The sequence below is a fragment of the Heterodontus francisci genome, chromosome 14, assembly GCF_036365525.1.
Source record: "Heterodontus francisci isolate sHetFra1 chromosome 14, sHetFra1.hap1, whole genome shotgun sequence".
In the NCBI taxonomy this organism is placed as follows: Eukaryota; Metazoa; Chordata; class Chondrichthyes; order Heterodontiformes; family Heterodontidae; genus Heterodontus; species Heterodontus francisci.
Window position 1 is genome coordinate 104790425 of NC_090384.1, and position 22273 is coordinate 104812697.

Sequence of the window (22273 nt, forward strand, 5' to 3'; positions counted from 1 at the left end):
ATATTGGTTGAGGGATAAATGTTAACCTCTGTGAAACTTGCTGAAACTGCAGACTCAACTATTCCAACGCTCTCCTAGGCAGCCTCCCATCCTCCAGAAACTTCGGCTTATCCAAAATCTCCACTGCCCGTATCCCGATTCGCAATAAGTCCCATTCACGCAGCACCCCTGTGCCTTTGGCTCCAGGTCTGGCAATGCCATAAATTGAAATTTCTCATTCTTGTGTTCAAATCTCTCCATGGCCTCGCCCCTCCCTAACCATGGTACCCTCGGGGAACACAAAAACTGACTGTAAAAGTTTCTATAGGTATGTGAAGAGAAAAAGATTGGTGAAGACAAATGTAGGTCCCTTACAGTCAGAAACAGGGGAATTTATTATGGGGAACAAAGAAATGGCTGACCAACTAAATGCATACTTTGGTTCTGTCTTCACAAAGGAGGACACAAATATCACACCAGAAATGTTGGGGAACACTTGGCTTAGTGAAAGAGAGGAACTGAAGGAAATCAGTATTAGTAGAGAAATTGTGTTGGGCAAGTTGATTGGATTGAAGACCAATAAATCCCCAGGGCCTGTTGATATGCATCCCAGAGTACTTAAGGAAGTGGCCGTAGAAATAATGGATGCATTGGTGGTCATCTTCCAAGATTCTATAGACTCTGAAACAGTTTCTACAGATTGGAGGGTAGCTAATGTAACCCCACTATTTAAAAAGGGAGGTAGAGAGAAAGCAGGGAATTACAGACCAGTCAGCCTGACGACGGTAGTGGGGAAAATGCTAGAGTCCATTATCAATGATTTTATAGCAGAGCACTTAGAGAACAGTGGTAGAATCAGGCAGAGTCAGCATGGATTTACGAAAGGGAAATCATGCTTGACAAATCTGCTAGAATTCTTCGAGGATATAACAAGTAGAGTTGATGAGGGGGAGCCAGTGGATGTGGTTTATTTGGACTTTCAAAAGGCTTTCGACAAAGTCCCGCATAAGAGGTTAGCATGTAAAATTAAAGTGCATGAGATTGGGGGTAGTGTATTGCGATGGATAGAAAATTGGTCAGCGGACAGTAAACAAAGAGTAGGGATAAATGGGTCTTTTTCCGAATGGGTCTAAAGGGATCAAAGATATGGGGCGAAAGCGTGAACAGGCTACTGAGTTGGATGATCAGCCATGATCATAATGAATGGCGGAGCAGGCTCGAAGGGCCGAATGGCCTACTCCTGCTCCTATTTTCTACGTTTCTATGTATCCCTCTGCAACCTCCTCCGGCCTTACAACCATTTGAGATCGTTGCTTTCCACCAATTCTGACCTCTTGTAGAATTCCCTGCTTCGTTTCTCTCTCTCTCTCTCTCTCTCTCATATCCCTTAATACCTTTGATTAACAAAAATCTATCAATCTCAGATTTGGTATTAACAATTAATCGAGAGGGAGCGCTAGCGAAAGAGAGCGAGAGAATACATTGAACTAAAATGACCCTCACTCTACCAGTTGAATCTTGAGGCCATTGAAACAATATGCCTTTTTACAATTTTATGGCAGCGAGGCCTGGACAATGTATGTCAGCCAAGAGTGACGTCTCCATTCATTCCATCTTTGCTGCCTCCGGAGAATCCTTGGCATCAGGTGGCAGGACCGTATCTCTAACACAGAAGTCCTCGAGGCGGCCAACATCCCCAGCATATACACCCTACTGAGCCAGCGGCGCTTGAGATGGCTTGGCCATGTGACCCACATGGAAGATGGCAGGATCCCCAAGGACACATTGTACAGCGAGCTCGTCACTGGTATCAGACCCACCAGCCGTCCATGTCTCCACTTTAAAGACGTCTGCAAACATGACATGAAGTCCTGTGACATTTATCACAAGTCGTGGGAGTCAGTTGCCGGTGATCACCAGAGCTGGTGGACAGCCATAAAGACGGGGCTAAAGAGTGGCGAGTCAAAGAGACTTCTTTTTTTATTCATTCATGGGATGTGGGCATCACTGGCTATGCCAGCATTTATTGCCCATCCCGAATTGCCCTTGAGAAGGTGGTGGTAAGCTGCCTTCGCAGTTGGCAAGAAAAAAAAGACAGAAGCGCAAAGGGAGAGTCAACTGTGTAACAGCCCCGACAACCAATTTTTTCTGCAGCACCTGTGGGAGAGCCTGTCACTCCAGAATTGGCCTTTATAGCCACTCCAGGCGCTGCTCCACAAACCACTGACCACCTCCAGGCGCTTACCCATTGTCTCTCGAGACAAGGAGGCCAAAGAAGAAGAAAAGGAAGATGATTACAATTTTATAACAGATTCCCTCCCACCACATTAACAGCTCTTTTCTACCTTGTACTGCTTTAAAAGCTAAATAGGAAGGTGCTGACTTACACAACACGATCTGGAATATATAGTTGGTGTGACGCTGGTTGCCAACAGAAGGAATTAATCCAACTTCTCAATCAGTTTGTGTCTAGTAGTGGACCAGAACATGAGCTGTGGAAACATCAAGATTAATATAAAACATAAGCACTGCTTCCAAATAAATAAGGACCTAAACCCATACTGCAGGCTGTCACACTCCACGCAGTACTGAAGGTGTGCTGCCTTTTGTATGAGGCATTAAACTAAGGCCCCCATCTGCCCTCAGAGATGGTTGTAAATTATCCCATGGCACTATTCGAAGAAGAGCAGGGGAGTTTAACATAGACAATATAGAATGGTTACACTACAGGAGGAGGCCATTCGGCCCATCATGTCCATGCCAGTTCTCTGCAAGTACAACTCCAGTCCCCAACCTTTTCCCAGTAGCCCTACAAATTTTTTCTCTTCAGATTATTACCCAGTTCTCTTTTGAAGGCCTTGTTTGAATCTGCCTTCTCCACACTTTTAGGCAGCGCATTCCAGATCCTAACCACTCGCTGTGTAAAAATGTTTTTCCTCATGTCATTGTTGCTTTCGCCAATCGCCTTAAATCTGTGCTCTCTGATTCTCAATCCTTCCGCCAATGGGAACAGTTTCGCAATCTACTCTGTCCAGACCTTTCATGATTTTGAACACCTCTATCAAATCTCCTCAATCTTTTCTTCTCCAAGGAGAACAGACCCAACTTCTCCAACCCCACATAACTGAAGTTCCTCATCCCTGGTACAATACTCCAGCTGAGGCAGAACCAGTGTTTTATACAGGTTTACCATAACCTCCTAGTTCTTGTACTCTATGCCCCTATTTATATGGATCACATATGCTTTATTAACTGCTCTCTCAGCCTGCTCTGCAACCTTCAATAATTTGTGCACATATACCCCCAGGTCCCTCTGCTCTTGCACCCCATTTAGAATTGTATCCTTTATTTTATATTGCCTCTCCTCTTCGTACTAAAATGAATGACTTCACACATCGCTGCATTAAATTTAATCTGCCACTTGTCTGCCCTTTCCACCAGCCTGTCTATATTTTCTTGAAGTTCATCACCATCCTCCTCACAGTTCACAATACTTCCAAGTTGTGTGTCCTCCGCAAAGTTTGAAATTGTGCCCTGCACACCCTAGTCTGGGTCATTCATATCTATCAAGAAAAGCAGGGTCCCAACATCGACTCCTGGGAAACCCCACTATATACCTTCTTCCAGTCTGAAAAAAAAACGTTCACAAGTACTCTGTTTCCTGTTTCACTCAGCCAGTGTCGTATCCATGCTGCTACTGTGATCTTTATTCTATCGGCTCTAACTTTTACTGGCAAGCCTATTATATGGCACTTTATCAAATGCCTTTTTGAAGTCCATGTACACCACATCAACCACATTAACCTCATCAACACTCTTTGTTACTTCATCAAAAAATTCAAGCAAGTTAATTAAACACGATTTGCCCTTGACAAATCCGTGCTGGATTTCCTTAGTTAATCCACATTTGACTATTAATTTTGTTGCAAATTATTGTTTCTAAAAGCTTTCCCACCATCAGGGTTAAACTGACTGGCCTGTAGTTGCTGGGTTTATCCTTACAACCTTTTTGAACAAGGATGTAACATTTGCAATTCTCCAGTCCTCTGGCGCCACCCCTGTATCTAAGGAGGATTGGAAGATTATGGCCAGTGCCTACGCATTTTCCACTCTTAATTTTCTAAGTATCCTTGGATGTATCTCATTTGGTCCCGATGACTTATCAACTTTAAGTACAGCCAGCCTACCTAATACCTCCTTTTTACCAATTTTTAGCCCATCCAGTGTCTCAATTACCTCCTCTTTCACCATGACTGTCAGCATCTTCTTCCTTGTTAAAGACAGATGCAAAGTACTTATTTAGTACCTCAGCCATGTCCTCTGCCTCCATGCGTAAATCCCCTTTTAGGTCCCTAATCGGCCTGACTCAGCCTTTTACCACCCTTTTACTATTTATGTGCCTATAGAAAAGTTCCTTTGAGCCACGAGACTCTTCTCATACTCTCTCTTTTCTTCTCTTATTTGTATTTCACTTCCCCTCTGAACTTTCTATAATCGGCCTGGTTCTCAAATGTATTAATCAACCTGACATCTGTCATACGCACCCTTTTTCTGCTTCATCTTACTCTCTATCTCTCTCGTCATCCAGGGAGCTCTGGATCTGTTTGCCCTACCTTTCCCCCTCATGGGAATGTACCTCAACTGTACCCGAGCTATCGCCTCTTTAAACGCAACCTATTGTTCAGTTACAGTTTTGTCTTCCAATCTTTGATTGCAATTTACTTGGGCGAGTTTCATGCTCACTCCATTGAAGTTGAACCTTCCCCAATTAATTATCTTTACTCTGGTTTTCTCCTTGTCTTTTTCCATAGCTAATCTAAATCTTATAATACTATAGTCACTGTCCTCTAAACATTCCCCTACTGTCACCATACTGTCACCACTTGACCCACCTCATTCTCCAGAACCAGGTCCAGCAATGCCTCCTTCCTTGTTGAACTGGAAACATACTGATGTAGAAAATTCTCCGGAACACACTCTACAAACTCTTGCCCCTCTCTGCCCTTTACACAATTACTATCCCAGTCTATATTAGGATACAATACCCCATTATTACTATAATCCTTTCACCTCTCTAATTTCATTGCAAATTTGTTCCTCTACTTCCTTCCCACTAGTTGGTGGTCTCTAGAAACCCCCAGTAGTGTAATGGTATCTCTATTGTTTCTTAGCTCTAACTAAATAGATTCTGTCCCTGCCTGCTCTAGGCCATCCTCTCTCTCCAGCACTGTAATGTTCTCCTTAATCAATACAGCTGCTCCTTCCCCTTTCCTTCCTTCCCGATCTTCCTTGAACACCTTATATCCAGGAATATTGAATACCCAGTCCTGTCCTTTTTTGAACCATGTCTCCGTTATTGCCACAACATCATATTTCAATGTGGCTATCTGCACCTACAGCTCATCAACCTTACTTACCACACTCCGTGCATTCATATACATGCACAGTAAACCTAATTTAGACCTTATTACATTCCCCCTTACTCTGACCCCACCTTAATGCCTTACTATTTCCTACTCTAGTGCTATCTGTCTCTCCCAATTCTCTGTGCATCTTGATTTTTCTCTCTAAATTTACCTCCTGGTTTCCACACCCCTGACAAGTTTGTGCTGTTGCTGAGGCTGTAAATTAACAAATCGCCACACATGGACAATGGTCCCAGCCCTCTTGAGATGCCACCCGTCTGGCCTGTACAGGTCCCATCTCCCCTAGAACCGATCTCCCCGCTGTCCAGGCCAATATTTTTCCCCTCAACCAACATCACTAAAACGGATTACCTGCTCATTATCACATTGCTGTTTGTGGGATCTCACCGTGTGCAAATTGGCTGCCACATTTCCTACATTACAACAGTGACTCCACTTCACTAAAGCATTTGATTAGCTGTAAAGCACTTTGGGACATCCAGAGGTTGTTGAAGGTGTTTTAGAAATGCAAGTTTGTTTTTTATTTGAACAGGTGCTGGAAAGAATGCCTGGCCTAACTCCCATATAAAGTAGGTCCAACGCTGTACATTGTGTGGAACGATAGCATAAATTGGCAGATCTCCTGCAGTGCTGCTAACAGTAAGTCAGTTAATGCGCTGTTTTATAATGATGGGCATGTTACATTATGCAGTGCTAATTATTTTAAAATGGCATGAGGTATGTTCACAGTTAAATTACTACTAGTGGGTAAAATTGATAGATTGGCTCTTATATTCTGAGCTCTGGGTCTAAAGAAACCGGTTGAGAGAATGACATTCTCTTTCGGTTATGTTTTCTTGCAGCAGTGTCCAGGAGATTGATCTTTAATTCATAGGGAATCCAGGATATCCTGGAGCATTGGTGCTTCGAGGTTCTGAACTCAGAACTTGCCTTCTTGGCAAGATGAACACTCTTTACTTGACTTGGGTGCTGTGTGGTTGTGGTTCCAATTATCTTGTCCAGCAGTGAAAGCTCAATATAATATAAAATAAAAACAAGAAATGCTGGGACCACTCAGCAGGTCTGGTAGCATCTGTGGAAAGAGAAGCAGAGTTACCAGACCTGCTGAGTGGTCCCAGCATTTCTTGTTTTTATTTCATATTTCCAGCATCCGCAGTATTTTGCTTTTATTTTAGTGAAAGCTCAATGCCTGCCTGGCAAAGTGCCAATCGGACACAGGCAGTTTGAGAGGTAAAGGTTTGTAGGGCAGGGCAGGGGAGAATCACAAGTCTCTAATCAATGAAATCAAAGTTAGTCCAGCTTGCTAAACATCCCCTAAAATAAAAAGCAAAATACTGCGGATGCTGGAAATCAAACAAAAACAAATGCTGCCAGACCTGCTGTGTATTTCCTGCAGGAGCACTTTGCAAGCCTTTCTTGGGACATTTCATTGTACGCACAGTCTGTGCAAGGACAAGCCCTAAATTTGTTTTCACATTACTCGTTTTGCATCAATGCAAAACAGAATTCACTGGTCTTGCAAGTCCATCATACAACAAGGAGATGAAACATTCAGAAACGAGGGAAAGACTTTCTTTTGGACACTTCTCCTCCCCCACCCAACCCTGAGCCCATTCCCAAGAAATGAGGGCACTAATAATGCAATGCACCCTCTAATTTTTTTTTTTGGTTGCACGGTTGATTTATTTAAGTGCACAGCCCCTTTAAATTTTTTGCACAGCCATGCATGCGCAGTAACTTAAAGCAGCCAACTTGTGCGTGGCCTGCTTCTGGGTAGCTGTGCAGTTGAGGAGGAACATTGCTTATGAGTATGCTGCTTGGTGGATATATCTCAATTCTGAGACAGCGGTTGTGGATTCACATCCCACTCTAGAGGCCTGAGCACAAAAATCAAGGCTAATACCCAGTGCCGTACTGAGGGAGTGCTGCACTGTCAGAGGTACTGTCTTTCGGGTGAGATGTTAAGCCAAGTCCCCGTCTGCCCCTTCAGGGGAATGTCAATGATTCCATAGCCACTATTTTGAAGAAGAGCAGGGGGGGTCTCCGCGGAGTCCTGAACCTCAAATCAACATCACTAAAAAGAACAGATTATCTGGCGACTATCATATTGCTGTTTGTGGGATCTTGATGTATGTAAATTGGCTACTGCATTTCCTACATTACAACAATGACTGCACTTCAAAAGTACTTTATTGGCTGTGAATTGCTTTGGGAAGTCCTGAGGTTGTGAAAGGCGCTCGATCAATGCAAGTCTTTCTTCTCCTAATGGAGTTCTGCTCAATAAAGTGTCATTTCCCTCAGGGCTGTTCCTGTAACTCAATAGGCCATTACTAAAAACCACCTAAGACAAGCTTAAACAGGCAGTTGTAACCACTATTCTAAATAGACTGGACTACTTCTTGATGTTATCACAGAATCTGTTGATTGCTGAAAATAAAACAGTGCAACAAGTCTCCTCATCGCTGAACAAAACAAAGAGAGATAAGAACACCAATAGCCCCCAGTCAAGTGAGGCACGAGGCCAGACTCCCAAAACAGATTGAGAAACGCAATGAATGGGCGACAACCCATGGCCAAATTACACAGATTTTTGAAGATGGCAGGACAAGTTGAGAGGTTTTTTTTAATTCATTCATGGCACGTGGGCGTCGCTGGTCAGACCAGGATTTATTGCCCATCCCCAATTGCCCTTGAGAAGGTGGTGGTGAGCTGCCTTCTTGAACCGCTGCGGTCCATGTGGGGTAGGTACACCCACAGTGCTGTTAGGAAGGAATTTCCAGGATTTTGACCCAGTGACAGTGAAGGAACAGCGATATAGTTTCAAGTCAGGATGGTCTGTGACTTGGACAGGAACTTGCAGGTGGTGGTGTTCCCACACATTTGCTGCCCTGGTCCTTCTAGTTGGTAGAGGTCGCGGGTTTGGAAGGTGCTGTCTAAGGAGCCTTGGTGAGTTGCTGCAGTGCATCTTGTAGATGGTACACACTGCTGCCACTGTGCGTCGGTGGTGAAGGGAGTGAATGTTTGTAGATGGGGTGCCAATCAAGCGGGCTGCTTTGTCCTGGATGGTGTCGAGCTTCTTGAGCGTTGTTGGAGCTGCACCCATCCAGGCAAGTGGAGAGTATTCCATCACACTTCTGATTTGTGCCTTGTAGATGGTGAACAGGCCTTGGGGAGTCAGGAGATGAGTTACTCGCTGCAAGATTCCTAGCCTCTGACCTGCTCTTGTAGCCACTGTATTCATATGGCTACTCCAGTTCAATTTCTGGTCAACGGTAGCCCTTAGGATGTTGATAGTGGGGGATTCAGCGATGGCAATGCCATTGAATGTCAAGGGGAGATGGTTAGATTCTCTCGTTGCTTGTTGGAGATGGTCATTGCCTGGCACTTGTGTGGTAAATGTTACTTGCCACATAGCAGCCCAAGCCTGGATATTGTCCATGCTTTGCTGCATTTCTACACGGACTGCTTCAGTATCTGAGGAGTCACGAATGGTGCTGAACATTGTGCATTCATCAGCGAACATTCCCACTTCTGACCTTATGATTGAAGGAAGGTCATTGATGAAGCAGCTGAAGATGCTTGGGCCTAGGACACTACGCTGAGGAACTCCTGCAGTGAGGTCCTGGAGCTCAGATGATTGACCTCCAACAACCACAACCATCTTCCTTTGCGCCAAGTATGACTTCAACCAGTAGACGGTTTTCCCCAATTCCCATTGACCTCAGTTTTGCTAGGGCTCCTTGATGCCATACTCAGTCAAATGCTGCATTGATGTCAAGGGCAGTTACTCTCACCTCACCTCTGGAGTTCAGCTCTTTTGTCCATGTTTGAACCAAGGCTGTAATCAGGTCTGGAGCTGAGTAGCCCTGGCAGAACCCAAACAGAGCATCACTGAGCAGGTTATTGCTAAGCAAGTGCCGCTTGATGGCACTGTTGATGACACCTTCCATCACTTTGCTGATGATTGAGAGTAGGCTGTTGGGGCGGTAATTGGCCGGGTTGGACTTGTCCTGCTTTTTGTGTACAGGACATACCTGGGCAATTTTCCACATTGCAGGGTAGATGCCAGTGTTGCAGCTGTACTGGAACAGCTTGGATAGGGGCGTGGCAAGTTCTGGAGCACAGGTCTTCAGTACTATTGCCAGAATATTGTCAGGGCCCATAGCCTTTGCAGTATCCAGTGCCTTCAGTCGTTTCTTGATGTCACGCAGAGTAAATCGAATTGGCTGAAGTCTGGCATCTGTGATGCTGGGGACTTCAGGAGGAAGCCGAGATGGATCATCAGCATGGCACTTCTGACTGAAGATTGTTGCAAATGCTTTCAGTTATGTGGAGGGACTGGAAAGGCTGGAACTTTTCCCCTTAGAGTAGGGAATCTTCAGAGGAGATTTAATAGAGGTGTTTAAAATTATAAAAGGACTTTGATAGAGTAAATAAGGAAAAGATGTTTCCACTGGCAGGACGGTCGATAACCAGAGGGCAGATTTAAGTCAAAGAACTGGAGGGGGACGTGAGGTTTTTTTTTGTGATCTAGAATGTACTGCCTGACAGGGTAATGGAAGCAGATTTAATAATTTTCAAAAGGGAAATGGGTAAATGCCCAAAATGGAAAAATTTGCAGGGCTATGGGGAAAGAGCAAGTGGTAGTAGGACAAATTGGGCCACTCTTTCAAAGAGCCAGCACAGGTGTGTTGGGCCGAATGGCCTCCTTCTGTGCTGTATAAATCAAAGCCAAACCGGGGACTGTGCCGCACCTCTGTCATTGCCAACCATAACCCACCTCGAGGTGAGTGAATACCACCATGCATAAACCTCTGACCCTAGCAAGTTGAGGATAACAGGCTTGCAGACATTGAAGTCCATCAAAAAAGGAGGAAGATCCAAAATGTGGAATCTAAAAGGATCTTCCATCAATAGCCCAGCGCATACATTCACTCCCTCCATCTCTGGCACACAGTGGCAGCAGTGTGAACCATCTACAAGATGTACTGCAGGGGTGGTGCAGTGGTTAGCACCGCAGCCTCACAGCTCCAGCGACCCCAGTTCAATTCTGGGTACTGCCTGTGTGGAGTTTGCAAGTTCTCCCTGTGACCGCGTGGGTTTCCGCCGGGTGCTCCGGTTTCCTCCCACAGCCAAAGACTTGCAGGTTGATAGGTAAATTGGCCATTATAAATTGCCCCTAGTGTAGGTAGGTGGTAGGAGAATGGTGGGGATGTGGTAGAGAATATGGGATTAATGTAGGATTAGTATAAAAGGGTGGTTGTTGGTCGGCACAGCCTCGGTGGGCCGAAGGGCCTGTTTCAGTGCTGTATCTCTAAATAAATAAAACTTGCAAAATCTCTTTTGACAGCACCTTCCAAACCCATGACCTCTACCACCAGAGATGCATGGGAACACCACCCCCTGCAAGTTCCCCTCCAAGTCACACACCATCCTGAGTTGGAACTATATCACCGTTCCTCCATTGTCACTGGGTCAAAATCCTGGAACTCCCTCCCTAACAGCATTGTGGGTATACCTACACTCCAAGGACTGCAGTGGTTCAAAAAGCCGACTCACCATCTTCTCAAGGGCGACTGGGATGGGCAATAAATGCTGGCCTTGCTAGCGATGCTCACATCCCATGAACGAAACAAAAAACATTATAGATTGGACTGGCCTTAATCGCAAAGATTTACAACCACCTTAGGGTGCATTTTGTTTGTTGAGTACCTCTTGGAACGGGCTGCGAGAGGTCTGCTGAAAGTTAAATTCAATTAAATAATAAAAAACTCAATTAATTAATAAAACTCTGGAATTGAAAGCTAATCTCAGTCATGGTGCCATGAAACTATCATCGATGGTCATAAAAACCCAACTAATGTCCTTTTAGGGAAGGAAAGCCCTTAGCCGGTCTGGCCTACATGTGACTCCAGACTCTCAGCAATGTGATTGACTCTTCACTGCCCTCTAAAATTGCCTAGCAAACCAGTCAGTTGTCAAAGGCAATTACGGATGGGCAACAAATGCTGCCCTTGCCAGTGATGCTCACATAAGATCAGAACATAAGAAACAGAAGCAGGAGTAGGCCATTCGGCCCCTCGAGCCTGCTGCCCTTTAATAAGATCATGGCTGATCGGACTGTGGCCTGAACTCCACTTTCCTGTCTGTCCCCCATAACCCTCGACTCCCTCATAAATCAAGAATCTAACTCAGCTTTGACTATATTCAATGTCCCAGCCTCCACTGCTCTCTGGAGAAGAGAATTTCAAAGATTTACCTCCTCCTGAGAAGAAATTCCTCCTCATCTTCATCTTAAAAGGGAGAACCCTTATTTTGAAACTGTGCTCCCTAGCTCTAGATACCCCCAAGAGGAGAAACATCCTCTCAGCATCTACCCTGTCAAGCCCCCTCAGAATCTTACATTCTTCAATAAGATCACCTCTCATTCTTCTAAACTCCAATGAGTACAGACCCAACCTGTTCAAACTTTCCTCACAAGACAACCCCTTCAACCCAGGAATCAGCCTAGTGAACCTTCTCTGAACTGCTTCCACTGCAAGTAGATCACTCCCTAAGATGGGGGACCAAAACTGTACACAGTACTCTAGGTGTGGTCTCACCAATGTCCTGTATAGTTGTAGCAAGACTTCCCTACTTTTGAACTCCATCCCCTTGCAATAAATGCAAACATTCCATTTGCCTTCCTGATTACTTCCTGTACCCGCATGCTAACTTTGCATGTACAAGGACACTCAGTTCTCTCTGCATTGCAGCATTCTGCAGTCTCTTCCATGTAAATAATATTCTGCCTTTCTATTCTTCCTGCCAAAGTGAACAACCTCACATTTTCCCACATTATTCTCCATCTACCAAATTTTTGCCCACTCACTTAACCTATCTATAAGCTCGTTGCAGGCACTTAGTGTCCTCCTCACAACCCGCTTTCCTACTTATCTTTGTATTGTTCACAAATTTGGCTACAATACACTCGGGTCCCTTCATCCAAGTCATTAATATAGATTGTAAATAGTTGAGGCCCCAGCACTAATATCTCTGGCACTCCACTAGTTACCGTTTGCCAACCTGAAAACGCCCCATTTATCCTGACTTTCTATTTCCTGTTAGTTAGCCAATCCTCTATCCATGCCAATATATTACTCCCAACATCATGAGCTCTTATCTTGTGTAGTAACCTTTTACATAGCACCTTATCAAATGCCTTTTGGAAACCCAAATACACTACATAGAGTCATACAGCACAGTAACAGGCCCTTCGGCCCATCGTGTCTGTGCCGGCCATCAAGCACCTAACTGTTCTAATCCCATTTTCCAGCACTTGGCCCGTAGCCTTGTATGCTATGGCATTTCAAGTGCTCATCTAAATACTTCTTAAATGTCGTGAGGGTTCCTGTCTCTACCACCTCTTCAGGCAGTGTGTTCCAGATTCCAGCCATCCTCTGGGTGCAAAGATTTTTCCTCAAATCCCCTCTAAACTTCTTGCACCTTACCTTAAATCTATACCCCCTGGTTATTGACCCCTCCGCTAAGGGAAAAAGTTTCTTCCTATCTAACCTATCAATGCCCCTCAATTTTGTAGACCTCAATTATAGCTCCCCTCAGCCTTCTCTGCTCTAAAGGAAACAACCCCATCCTTTTCAGTCTCCCTTCATAGCTGAAATGCTCCAGCCCAGGCAACATCCCGGTGAATCTCCTCTGCACCTTCTCCAGTGCAATCACATCCTTCCTATAGTGTGGTGCCCAGAACTGTACACAGTACTCCAGCTGTGGCCTAACTAGCGTTTTATACAGCTCTATCATAACCTCCCTGCTCTTATATTCTATGCCTTGGCTAATAAAGGCAAGTATCCCATATGCTTTCCTAGCCACCTTATCTACCTGTGCTGCTGTCTTCAGTGATATATGGACAAGTACACCAAGGTTCATCTGACCCTCTGTACTTCCTAGGGTCCTACAATCCATTGTATATTCCCTTGCCTTGTTTGTCCTCCCAAAATACATCACCTCACACTTCTCAGGATTAAATTCCATTTGCCACAGCTCTGCCCATCTCACCAACCCATCTATATCATCCTGTAATCTGAGGCTTTCCTCCTCCCCATTTACAACACCACGAATTTTCGTGTCATTTGCAAATTTACTGATCATACCTCCTATTCTTTTGGGCCTCCTTATCTCGAGAGACAATGGATACGCGCCTGGAGGTGGTCAGTGGTTTGTGAAGCAGCGCCTGGAGTGACTATAAAGGCCAATTCTGGAGTGACAGGCTCTTCCACAGGTGCTGCAGAGAAATTTGTTTGTTGGGGCTGTTGCACAGTTGGCTCTCCCCTTGCGCCTCTGTCTTTTTTCCTGCCAACTACTAAGTCTCTTCGACTCGCCACAATTTAGCCCTGTCTTTATGGCTGCCCGCCAGCTCTGGCGAATGCTGGCAACTGACTCCCACGACTTGTGATCAATGTCACACGATTTCATGTCGCGTTTGCAGACGTCTTTATAACGGAGACATGGACGGCCGGTGGGTCTGATACCAGTGGCGAGCTCGCTGTACAATGTGTCTTTGGGGATCCTGCCATCTTCCATGCGGCTCACATGGCCAAGCCATCTCAAGCGCCGCTGACTCAGTAGTGTGTATAAGCTGGGGATGTTGGCCGCTTCAAGGACTTCTGTGTTGGAGATATAGTCCTGCCACCTGATGCCAAGTATTCTCCGAAGGCAGCGAAGATGGAATGAATTGAGACGTCGCTCTTGGCTGGCATACGTTGTCCAGGCCTCGCTGCCGTAGAGCAAGGTACTGAGGACACAGGCCTGATACACTCGGACTTTTGTGTTCCGTGTCAGTGCGCCATTTTCCCACACTCTCTTGGCCAGTCCTCCTATATACCTCCTATATTCACGTCTAAATCATTAATGTGCACTACAAACAGCAAATGGTCCCAGCACCGATCCCTACTAGTTCCCCTTTATCCACTCTGCTTGTGACATCCATAAAGATCTCTAATAAATTTGTCAAACATGATTTCCCTTTCACAAAACCATGTTGACTCTGCCTGATTGCATTATGATTTTCTAAATGTCCTGCTATTACTTCCTTTATTATGGATTCCAGCATTTTCCCAATGCCAGGTGTTAGGCTAACTGACCTATGGTTTCCTGCTTTCTGTCTCCCTCCTTTCTTGAATAAAAGATGTTACATTTGTGGTTTTCCAATCTGCTGGGACCTTTACAGAATCTAGGGAATTTTGGAAGTTAACGACCAATCATCCACTATCTCTGCAGCCACTTCTTTTAAGACCCTAGAATGCAGGGGATTTGTCAGCCTTTAGTCCCACTAGTTTTCCTAGTACTTGTTCTCTAGTGATAGTGATTCAAGTTCCTCCCTCCCTTTTGCCTCTTGATTTTCTGCTATTCTTCAGATGCTTTTTGTGGCTTCTACTGTGAAGGCAGATGCAAAATACTTGTTCAAAGTCTCTGCCATTTTTTTGTTTCCCATTATTAATTCCCCAGTCCCATCCTCTAAGGGACCAACACTTACTATAGCCACTCTCTTCCTTTTTATATATTTGTAGAAACTTTTATTGTTTGTTTTTATATTCTGTGCTAGTTTACTCTCATACTCTAATTTCTCACTCTTTATTAATTTTTTGGTCATCCTTTGTTGGTTTCTAAAATTTTCCTAATCTTCTGGCCTAGCACTAATCTTTGCAGCATTGTACACCTTTTCTTTCAATTTAATACCATCCTTAAATTCCTTAGTTAGCCACAGATGGTGCATCCTTCTCATGGTGTGTTACCTTCTCAATGGAATATATCTTTGTTGAGAGTTATGAAATATCTCAACTGTCTTAACTTTTAACTTATTTTCCCAGTCCACTTTAGCAAACACTGTTTTCATACCCTTGTAATTATTTAACTTTCAGACACTAGTTTCAGACCCAAATTTCCCACCCTCAAACTGAATGTGAAATTCTGTCATGTTATGATCACTCTGGCCTAGAGGATCCTTTACTTTGAGGTCAATTATTAATCCTGTCTTATTACACATTACCAGTTTAAAAAAAGCCTCCTCCCGGTTGGTTGCTGAAAGTATTGTTCTAAGAATTGTCCCTAATACAGTCTTTGAACTCATTCTCCAGGCTACCTTTGCCACTTTGGTTAGTCCAATCGATAAGAAGATTAAAATCGCCCACAATTATTACGGTACCTTTCCTACAAGCTCCCATTATTTCTTGATTTATACTCTGTCCTACAGTGTATCTACTGTTAGGGGGCCTATAATCTACTCCAGTGATTTCTTTCCTTTGCTATTTCTTATTTTCACCCAAACTGATTCTACATCTTGATCTTCCAAGCCAAGATCATTTCTCACTACTGTACTGATCACATTCTTTATTAACCCACCTCCTGTTCCTTTCTTCCTTCCTAAATGTCAAACACCCCTGAATATTTAGTTCCCAGCCTTGGTCACCTTGCAACCATGTCTCTCTAATTGCAATCATATCATACCCATTTATTTCTATTTGTGCTGCAAATCTTTTACCATTGTTTAAAAAGGGTGCGAGGGATAGGCCAAATAATTATAGGCCGGTCAGTCTGACCTCAGTGGTGGGTAAGTTATTAGAATCAATTCTGAGAGATAGGATAAACTGCCACTTAGAAAGGAACAGATTAATCAGGGATAGTCAGCATGGATTTGTTAAGGGAACGTCGTGTCTTACTAACTTGATTGAATTTTTGAGGAAGTAACAAGGAAGATTGATGAGGGTGGTGCAGTGGATGTGGTCTGCATGGATTATAGTAAGGCATTTGACAAGGTCCCGCATGGCAGACTGGTCAGAAAAATAAAAGCCCATGGGATACAGGGAAATGTGGTAAGTTGGATCCAAAATTGGCTCAGTGACAGGAAACAAAGGGTAATAGTTGACGGATGGAAAGCGGTTTCCAGTGGCATTCTGCAGGGATCAGTGTTGGGTCCCTTGCTGTTTGTGGTATATATTAATGATTTGGACTTAAATGTTGGAGGGATGATTGGGAAATTTGCAGATGATACAAAAATTGGCCGTGAAGTTGATAGCGAAGAGGATAGCTGTAGACTCCAGAATGATATCAATGGTTTGGTTGGGTGGAAAAGTGGCAAATGGAATTAAATGCGGAGAAGTGTGAGGTGATACATTTGGGGAGGACAAACAAAGCAAGAGAATACACAATAAATGGGAGGATATTGAGAGGGATAAAAGAAGTGAGAGACCTTGGAGTGCATGTCCACAGGTATTGGCCGAGATATGGAATACAAAAGTAGGGATGTAATGCTGGAACTGTATAAAATGCTGGTTAGGCCACAGTTGGAGTATTGTGTACAGTTCTGGTCGCCACATTACAGGAAGGACATAGTTGCTCTAGAGTACAGAGGAGATTTACAAGAATGTTGCCAGGGCTCGAAAGTTTCAGCTACGAGGAAAGATTGGATCAGCTTGGGTTGTTTTCCTTAGAACAGAGGAGGCTGAGGGGTGACTTAATTCAGGTGGACAAAATTATGAAGGGCCTAAATAGAGTAAACAGGAAGGACCGGTTTCTCCTAGCAGAGAGGTCAATTACCACGGGGGCACAGGTTTAAGGTGATTGATAGAAGGATTAGAGGGAACATGTGCAAAACCTTTTTCACCCGGAGGGTGGTGAGTGTCTGGAATTCACTGCCCAGATGGGTGGTGGAGGCAGAAACCCTCAGTTCATTTAAAAAGGTACCTGGACATGCACCTGAAGTGTTATAACCTGCAAGGCTGCGGACCAGGTTTTGGAAGGTGGGATTAGAATGGACAGATAGATTTTTTCAGCCAGTGTAGACACGACGGGCTGAATGGCCTCCTTCTGTGCTGTAACTTTTCTTTGGTTCTCATTCATCCATCTTGTTATGACTGTTGCACACATGAGCAGAGATGCAGGGTAATGAAGAGGCATACATTAATCAGAGTGTGGCAGGAAGGGACAGAAAATACAAACGTAAGAGTACAGCAGAAATTAGAACCAAAGTAGGTAAAAATGGTAAAAAGTCAAAGCTTAAGGCTCTTTATCTGAATGCACGTAGCATTTGTAACAAGATAGATGAGCTGATGGCACAAATAGAAATAAATGAATATGATTTGATAGCTATCGCAGAGAAATAGTTGCAGGATGACCAGGATTAGAAACTCAACGTTCAAGGATATTCGACGTTCTGGAAGAATAGGCAGAAAGGAAAAGGAGGTGGGGTAGCTTTGTTATTAAAGGAAGGGATCAGTGCAGTTGTGAGTAATGATATAGGTGTAAAAGATTGTGATGTAGAATCTGTTTGGGTAGAAATAAGGAATAGCAAGGGAAAGAAATCACGGATGGGAGTGATCTATAGGCCCCCAAGGAGTTGCCTCTTTGTAGGACAAAGTATTAATCAGGAAATAATGGAGGCGTATAAGAAGGGCACTGCAATTATCATGGGTGATTTTAATATGCATATAGACTGGACAAATCAAATTGGCTAGGGTAGCATGGAAGACGAATTTGTAGAGTGCATCGGGGATTGTTACTTAGAGCAGTACGTTGCAGAATCTGCCTGGGAATAGGCTATTTTAGATTTGGTATTGTGTAATGAGGTAGGATTAATAAGAGATCTCATAGTTAAGGATCCTCTAGGGGGAAGTGATCATAACATGGTCGAATTTCAAATTCAGTTTGAAGGCGAGCAACTCGGGTCTCAAACCAGTGTCTTCAACTTGAACAAGGGCAATTACAGAGGTATGAAGAATGAGTTGTCTAAAGTGGGCTGGGAAGATAGACTACAGGGAAAGTCAGTAGATGATCAGTGGCAGACTTTTAAGCAGATATTTCGTAACATTCGGCAAACATTTATTCCTGTCAGAAGGAAAGACTCGATGAGAACGATGAATCACCCGTGGATAACAAAAGGAAGTTAAGGAGAGTATCAAATCAAAAACAAAGGCGTACAAAGCAGCGAAAGCTATTGGTAGGCCAGAGGATTGGGAATTTTTTAGAAAACAGCAGTGGATGACTAAAAAACTAATAAAGAGGGAGAAAACTGATTACGAGTGTAAATTGGCAAGAAATATAAACACAAACAGTCAGAGCTTCTACAGCTATATAAAAAGGAAGAGAGTAGCTAAAGTGTGGGACTCTTAGAGGATGAGACTCGGGAATTAATAACAGGGAACAGGGAAATGGCAGATAATTTAAACCAATATTTTGCTTCATGGAGGACACTATAAACATCACAATAATAGATGAACAAGGTGTAAATGGGAGAGAGGAACTTATAACAATCTCTATCATGAGGGAAAAGGTGCTGGACAAACTGATGGGACTAAAGGCAGACTAGTCGCCAGGACCTGATGGTCTGATTCCAAGGGTTTTAAAAGAAGTGGCTGCAGAGATAGTGGAGGCATTGGTCATAATATACCAAACTCACTGGATTCCGATAGGGTACCAGCGGATTGGAAAACCACTAACGTGACACCCCTATTCAAGAAAGGAGGGAGACAGAAAGCAGGAAACTATAGACCAGTTAGCTTAACATTGGTAATTGGGAAAATGCTAGAGTCCATTACGAAGGAAGAAATAGCAGGACATTTAGAAAAACATAATGCAATCAAACAGAGTCAACATGGTTTTATGAAAGGGAAATCATATTTGACAATTTTGTTACAGTTCTTTGAGGATATAACAAGCAGAGTGGATAAAGGGGAACCAGTAGATGTTGTGTATTTGGATTTTCAGAAAGCTTTCAATAAGGTGCCACATAAAAGGTTATTGCACAAAATAAGAACTCAGGATATTGGAGGTAATGTGTTGGCATGGATTGAGGATTGGCTAACACACAGAAGTCACAGAGTCGGGATCAATGGGTCTCTTTCAGGTTGGAAAGCTGTAACTAGTGGGGTGCCACAAGGATCGGTCCTAGGGCCTCAACTATTTACGATCTATATTAAATGACTTGCAGGAAGGGACAGAGTGTAGTGTATCCAAATTTGCTGATGATACAAAAATAGGTGGGAAGGCATGTTGTGATGAGGACACAAAGAATCTGCAAAGGGATATAGATAGGTTAAGTGAGTGGGCAAAAACCTGGCAGATGGAGTTCGATGTGGGCAAGTGTGAGGTCATCCTCTTTGGTAGGAAAAATAAAAAGGCAGATTATTATTTAGATGCAGAAAGACGACAAAATACTGCAGTACAGAGGGATCTGGGTGTTCTTGTACAGGAAACACAAAAAGTTAGCATGCAGGTGCAGCAAGTAATTAGGAAGGCAAATGGAATTTTGGCCTTTATTGCTAAGGGGTTAGAGTTTTAAAAAAGGGAACTCGTTACAACTGTTCATGGTGTTGGGGAGGCCACACCTGGAGTACTGCATACAGTTGTGGTCCCCTTATTTAAAGAAGGATATACTAGCATTGGAGGCAGTTCAGAAAAGGTTCACTGGGCTGATTCCTGGGATGAAGGGGTTGTCTTATCAAGAATGGCTAAACAGGTTAGGCCTTTATTCATTGGAATTTAGAAGAATGAGAGGTGATCTTATAGAAACATATAAGATTCCAAAATGGCTTGACAGGGTAGATGTTGAGAATATGTTTCCACTAGTGGGGGAATCTCGAACTAGGGGACATAGTTACAGAATAAGGGGGCACACATTTAAAACTGAGATGCGAAGGAATTTCTTCTCTCAGAGGGTGGTGAATCTCTGGAATTCTCTACCTCAGAGTTGTGGAGGCTAGGTCACTCAATGTATTTAAGGAGGAGGTAGATAGATATTTGAAATCTCGGGGAGTCGAGGGTTCGGCAGAGCAGGCCTGAAAGAGGAGTTGAGTCCTGGGGCAGATCAGCCATGATCTTATTGAATGGCGGGGCAGGCTTGAGGGGCTGAATGGCCTACTCCTGCTCCTATTTCTTATGTTCTTATGCATTCAGATAAAGAGCCTTCAATTCTGTCTTTTTACCATTTTCCCATTCTCTGACCTTATTTGCTGGTGCACTCTTGGGCGGGATTTTATTCGGAAAAAGCGATGCAGAGGACCCCACGTCACCTCTTCTCTGGAGAAGAGCCAATTAGGCACTTAAGTGGACAGCAATGAGCCTTCCATGGAAACAAAGACGCCGGTGATGGAATTCCGCCCTCTGAGAGATGCTGGCCAATCAGTGGCCAGCAGGTCTTTCACTGAGCAGCCCCACCGCAGAGGCGGTGGCTGCTGTCGGTGGAGCACCCACCCGAGGCCAGGAGCGGTGCTGGACCCAGGCCACAGGTAGATCAGGGTGGGACGGGTCTTGTGGGGTGAGTGTCACAGGGGAGAGGGGTGTGGGGGGGGGGGGGATCGTTAGCAAGGGCAGGGGGGGTGGCTGTCAGCGGGCTCCTCGCTTCCCGATGTCAGAACCCTTATTCAGGCGCGAAGTGCCTTTTAATGAGGGGTCCACCCAAGCCCCCAACCCCTGGAGCCGGAAAACAGCCCACATGGTTTATCGTGCTGTACTTACCAAACGGCGACAGGGCCACCTGCTGTCCGGCTAATTGCAGCAGCAGAGGAATGAGGCACTTAATTGGGCATTAATTGCCCTGTTAAGGGCCTCGATTGGCAGCAGGACGGGAAGGCCGTTCACAGACCTCCCCGCCCTGGACTTAATTTTGGCTGATTGAATGCTCTCCAAGCCTCCATACCCACTGCACGGGAGAGCATAAAATTCCCCCCTTATGTTTGTACGCTCGGTCCCTTCCTGTCACGCTTTAGTTATCGTTACTCATTACCCTTATCGCTACCCTGCACTATTGCCTTGTCCTTTATCATTGATCTTCTTAACTTTCCCCTCACCTGAAGCCCCCTCCCCCACTATTTTGTTTAAAGCCTCCTCCAACTACTGCCCTAGATATATGATTCACCAGAACACTTGTCCCAACAAAGACCAATCCAATGACACAGCTCCCACTTTCCCCAGTACTGGTGCCAGTGCCCATGAATCAAACCCCAATTCTCCCACACCAATCTTTGAGCCACACTTTCTGATCTTATTTACCTTATGCCAATTTGCTCTCATGAAAATTTTTTTTTTTTTTTAAAAAGGTGGAAAGGCATTGCAGAACATTGCTTACTGATGTTCTGTTAACCCACGAACACAGCAGAGAAAGAGGAGCAAGTCCAATTCATCACATTCACCCCAGTTCAAAATAAGCAACAGGGACATCCCACCTCCTTTCCACCTCGGGGCCTCAGTCCAATAAGTCAAGGAATTGATACATAGAGATCCACAAAAGGTAGATTGTGGGATCTTGACAGGAGCATTTGAAATAGGTGAACTCTGAAAATGGACCAACTTCAAAATAGCAACACTGCACAATGGAAGCTAGGAAATGAACTCACAGACTATGTCCTCAAGATGTTTCGAAGGTAGGAGGGAAATTGACGCAGTATTAATGGGGCACATCTTGGGTAATCAATTTTCCCCAAAATAACACAATCCCAAACTGGTCCAATATCTCGAGATTCAGGCACACTGGACTGCACAGTCCCAAATTCAGGGCAGGAAAGGAAGAGAGAAGGCAGCCAAGAAATTCAACTTGCACCTAAAACAAGTGCAAAGTTGGCCAAGCGTCGTCACTAGAACGGCAGCTAAATCCAGGCTCTGGGCATGAGAAAACTGGCACAGGCGAACTGCGGGAGCCAAACCGGCCCTCACTGCAGCTCGTCCATCGGGTAGTAACATAGAAATACGAGGTCATTCAGCCCCTCGAGCCTGTTCCGTCATTCAATCTCAACTCCATCCTTGGCTTTTTATGCCCATGTCCAGCAAAAATCTATCACTCTCAGATTTAAAATTATTATTTGAGCTAGTATCGATTGCTT

General features: G+C 44.3%; 1 protein-coding gene across 3 annotated transcripts in view; it reads right to left on the bottom strand.

Annotated features, from left to right (window-relative positions):
* Window positions 1-22273, bottom strand: part of LOC137377358 (alpha-1,3-mannosyl-glycoprotein 4-beta-N-acetylglucosaminyltransferase C-like) — a 56778-nt gene that overhangs the window by 24032 nt on the left and 10473 nt on the right. For all 3 annotated transcript variants that reach the window (XM_068046954.1, XM_068046955.1, XM_068046953.1), the window contains exon 2: window positions 2367-2471. The gene's annotated coding sequence lies outside the window, so the exon portion shown is untranslated. The remainder of the gene's footprint in view (window positions 1-2366; window positions 2472-22273) is intronic.